The sequence below is a fragment of the Equus przewalskii genome, chromosome 3, assembly GCF_037783145.1.
Source record: "Equus przewalskii isolate Varuska chromosome 3, EquPr2, whole genome shotgun sequence".
NCBI classification, from domain to species: Eukaryota; Metazoa; Chordata; class Mammalia; order Perissodactyla; family Equidae; genus Equus; species Equus przewalskii.
Window position 1 is genome coordinate 106,177,331 of NC_091833.1, and position 5,080 is coordinate 106,182,410.

Below are 5,080 nucleotides of genomic sequence, written 5' to 3' on the forward strand. Positions count from 1 at the left end.
TGGGACTTCTTTGTTACTTGTTGCTGAAAGTGTCCTAACTGATACATGTGGGTCAGGAAAGGACTTGTTGAGAAGGTGACTTTCAACCTGATATAGGAATGTTGTGACGGAGCCAAGTTATGTAAAGAGCTTGGGGGAGGAGAGCCTTCCAGGCAGTGGGGTCAACAAATACAGAGGCCCTGAGAAGGGAGCAAGCGTGATATGTTTGAGGAAAAGAGAGCAGACCACTAAGGCGGTGTGGTGGGAACATAAATGGAGGTGAGTTCAGAGAGGTACAACATTGCCGACCAACACAAGGAGCTTGGATATTTTTTTTTACAATTTTTTATTGTGGTAAAATAGAAGAGCTTAGATTTTAATCTAAATGCAGTGGAAGCCATTGGAGGGGCAGGCCCATTTCTTTCATTTCTCCATCCACTACACCCAGCAGATAGTTGAACTAAATTCTAGCTTAGAAGTTTTCCGTTTGATCAAAATAATTCCAATAATAGAAAGATCGGTTGAAAATGAATATTTTTCTCTAAGTTCCAGTGTGAAGAGATAAGACCTTCTCCTTGGCAACAGGCAAAAGGGCTTTCCTCGCAATTCTTTAATCAGATACAACTTCAGAAACTAAGTTTACAGGTAAAGAAAGTCACGAGCACATGCAGAACAGCAGCGATGATGACTCTTAATTAGCTGCATCAAATGACTCTTGGCATTCCTAATTTTCACCTTTTTATAACAATTCAATTCATTCCAAGGTTTTACCAGAGTAGACAGGCATGAAATGAATTCTCCACGGTAGGTTACCAATGGCAGAGAAATTGTGAGCTTTGAAATGGCTGGAAGAAATCACGTGGGCTCTGGCTCTTGCTTTTCCCTAAACTCTGTGAATTCTGTCAACAGTAATTCTGTGAAATATGTAGGCTGCATTATTTGGGAGAAATGAACAGTTTTCTTTTCTCTAAGCCTTATCTGGGTTCTATCTTTTCCCTAAGTCCACTCTAATGAGGAGAATATTCTCTGGGGAGCATGTGGTGTAGTAGATGAGAACTAGGAGTCGGGTTAACTGGGTGCTAGTCGGGTCCAGATGTGTCAAAAAGATAGTGATATAGGGGGTTTTAGTTGACTGTACATTCTCTGTAGATGAGGAGTGTGGTGGGGCTGCCATAATCAAGTGTGATGAGCTTTCTCCCCTGTCATGCTCTAGGATGTCTCCACATGCCAGCCACGGGTTACTATTTGCACTCTGCTGAAAAAGCCACGCTATTTCCTCCCATTGGGTCTTTTAAAATGCTCCATTCCTTCTTCCCGGAATGTCCTTACTCCACTTCTCTGTCCTTTAAAACTCAAAGCTTTCTCTGTTAAGCTTTCTATGTTGGACATAAAGCCTTGTGCACCTTCTCAGATTCTCTTGACACCCCCTTCTTTCTATTGCTGCTGCACACCTACTGGATAATGCCATCCTCTCCTTTGCTAGCATCCTTATGAGCTCCCTGAGCTGGTTGGAGTCTGAATTGAAGGCTTGACCCTACCTTGCCCTCATGCCTCACATGCTGAGCCCCTCTGCTTTCAGACTTTTGAGACTGGGACTTAAAAGTCCCACTGTAGGATATGGAATCTGAGTTCTTGATTGGATGCTGAGGGGCTGGAATATTCAACTTAAAGAGTGGAGGAATCAACTTGCTGTGAGGTGAGCCTTCACCGATGGAAGTCAGCAGATGAGAGAGAGGAGCTGGGTGAGTAAATTCCAACTCCTTTCACCCTTTCTTGGGTTGCTCAGAGATGTAGTTTTTCTTTGCAGACTTTCCAGGGAAGTCTTGCATGGTGAGTAAACATGCCTCTTAAATTAGCAGCTGTGGGTCTTTGTTGCATACTGTAAAATGGTAGCTGCTGCATTGCATTGTGTTGCTCAGTATATTTCCTTATTCATTCCCCCTTTTTCCCTAACCCTTACCACCCTGGGCTTGTACCTCCTAAATAAAGTGGCAATCCTTTAATTCTTGCCTTTGGACCTTCCTGACTGCTTCCCAGTGGGCTTTGTCCATACCTCCACTGTCGGACAGCAGAAGCTCTCTTAACCCATCTCCTCTTAACCTACTCCTGGATTTCCAGTGCTTTCCATTTCTTCTGTAAACCACACTCTGAATGCTCATTGCTAGTTGACTCCTTGCTGTAGTCTCGTGCTTCCACCTGGATTGTATGCTTATCAAGAGCCAGTTATATTTTCTCCAATTTTATGTATACAACATTCACCTGTTATTATAATTATATAATGTAATTGAATGTTACATAAAGCAATACCTTATGGATGTGAAAATAGTAATATGGGTTGCTTCTGCAAAAATCTAGTTGAATAATTCAAATTTAAGGAAATGCTGCTTTAAAAGGAACTAGAGTCAAATTAGATGTGGTAAAAATCATCGTAAAAGTTTTGGGGAAAATTGTAACATCTAGAAGAGTTCTGTAATCATATGGCTTTCCAAGTGTGTTTAAATTCTTGTTCTACCTTAAAGAAACAAAAACTAATTATCAGAGTTGATACATTATTGGTATGGTTTATGCAAGAAAGAATAGATAGAATGCCAGTCCATGAACCAATAGATACAGAAAAGGCCTTGGCCCCACACCAAAAGATTGGCAGCAGTGAAAGCTTTACAGCAATTGACAGATGACTTAATGTAGGAAAAAGCCATGGTGCCCACGCACGGGCCCCTGGAGGGGACAAATTATCTACTGATCAATTTGCTGCTTAAAAATTTGCAGAGAAGTAAAAGTCTCTTCTCAACAGGGAAAATTTTATTAGGGAATAACTCTCCAGTAGAGTTAAAACAGTTCTACGTTATAAGATGTTTTCCAGAAAACCATGGTGCAAAAAGTAAAGCCAGTGCTACCAGAATACACAAAGTGCAAGCACAGCTCCCCAGCAGCTGCTGGTGGCAATGCAGGTGGAGTCCAGATTCTCACTTTTTATTACTGACCAAAAAAACCCTCCAAGATTTAAGAGAGAGAAATTGTTTGTTTTTACAAGACAAGTACTCTTCACAAAAATCAGTGTGGACAGACTCTGAATTATTCTATAAATTGATTTTTTCCCATGAATTTACACATTCTGTGAAGAAACGCTTGAAGAAAATAGACATCTGAAAAGCCTGTGCTTTCTTTATCAATGTTTTTCAAATTGTGGGTTGTGACTTCCAGTGGGTCATGAAATAAATTTACTGAGTTGGGGAAAAAGGATTTCAAAGAATGAAATAGAACAGAAAATATCAGTGTCACTGTATGTTGTAAAGGTATTTCATGAAAATTTATTTTATTATACACGTATATGTATATGTCTGTGGAATGTGTGTATATATATGATATAACATTTCTAGCTGCAATGTAAAATTTCTCTTGCCATGTATTTCTGGCAAAAACTTTGAAGGTCTTTGGTCTAAAATAATGCTTCTTCATGGTTTGGTTATGAATAATGTAAAGAAAGTGATTTAAATAAATGCCAGGTTTTTATAACAGAATGCAACTTCTTTGTTCCAAGTTATGGATCAAGGGGCTATAAAATGTTTAAAAAAATAATTTGCAGTTCATTTTAGAAAAACTACAGGACAAGAATACATGGGTTACATAGAATCATTAAAAATCATTAACATTAAAGGAGTTCTTTTCAATGTATCATTTAGTGGAAAGTGAAATTCCTGGTGATATTTACTAAGTCTCAGAGAAGAGAAAATATGTTGCCTGAGGTTGACAACATTGGAAAAATTCTGAACTACAAGAGAATAATTAAGAACATGGTTTAGTAACTGATCCCAGACAAATTGGAGGTTCCAATGATTTACAGAAAGATAATATATAGCAATAAACTAACAATTCTTATTTATTGCAACACATACTTAGGGCCGGGGAAGAAATCCTTCAGGCCGTGATAGAAACAGACAAATCAGAAAACAAAGGAGAGACGAAAACGGAAGCAGGATGTCAGGTCGAGAGCCGGAACGTCTCATCGTTCAGAAGCCGAAGTTGCCCTGGGAGGAGTTTCGTTCTATTGAATTGGTTAGTCAACTATATTATGACATATAAAAAAATCTACATGCTTCAAAAATATGTTTCAACAACTGTCTCTTTTTCTAAGCAACTTTCAAATATTGATTTTATTAAATGAATGTTTATGTATTTTAAGTTAAAATATTTAAAGTTTACATGTATCATTTTTATGATTCTCGCTCTGCTTTCACTGACTTTCCATTTATGTCATCAGTACTGACCTTGATGGTTTGCATAAGAGAGCTTTACTGTCGTTGTGGCTCCTATTGCCATTGTTTATCTTTCTGTCTTTCAAGCTAGGGCCCAGTGTCAGGGAAGTGGGCAGTTTCTGCGTTCAGACCTCCTGGGGGGGACCCCAGCTCTTCTACCATCTGCTAACAAGATCGTGGATGTGCCCTTCAGTCTCTCTGAGCCTGAGTTTTCCCACTGGAAGGATGGGGCTGGGATAATAGTGGACTTCGCTGGATTAAAATGTGAGAAATCTAGGTAAAGCCCCGAGCACAGGGTCAGGGCCACAGTAAACAGTCAATCAATGATAGTTTTCCCCACCATGATGTCTTAAATTTGCCATAAAGGTAATTGGTATTCTCTTTCATAATTTCAAACCATTTTTCCAGCCCAAGTTTCGGATTGCCTGGCATGGGCTAAAAATCATTTTCAATGCTCCCAGAATCTTTATGAGTTTTCTCAGAATAGTAAAGTTAAAAATAATAACATTAGCTTATATTTTGATGGCATTTTATAACTTTTAAATTCGACATGAGCGGCACAATAGTTCTCATTTTCCAGGTCTCATAGTTCAGGATTATAAGACTCAGAGAGGTTAATTTACTCACCGAAGGTCACCCAGCATGTGGATGGAGAGAGGAACTGACCTTGACTCTCCCGACATCATGCTTGGTTCTCTGCAACCACTGTTGTCACGTGCACAGACGTCTGCGTGAGCCAACATCGTACCGCATGGTAAAGCAGCCGTGAGAACTTGGAAACCGGTCCAACTTGGAGGAATCTCATTATCACTTCTCGAAGCTTTACCCTGACTGCATTTTAAGTT

General features: G+C 39.5%; 1 long non-coding RNA gene across 1 annotated transcript; it reads left to right on the forward strand.

Moving 5' to 3' along the window:
• Positions 1-1,558: 1,558 nt before the first annotated feature.
• On the forward strand, positions 1,559-4,512 carry LOC139082358 (uncharacterized). The gene is made up of 3 exons (XR_011538271.1): positions 1,559-1,721; positions 3,880-4,035; positions 4,323-4,512. It is a non-coding gene; the product is annotated as an uncharacterized lncRNA (long non-coding RNA).
• The last annotated feature ends 568 nt before the right edge of the window (positions 4,513-5,080 follow it).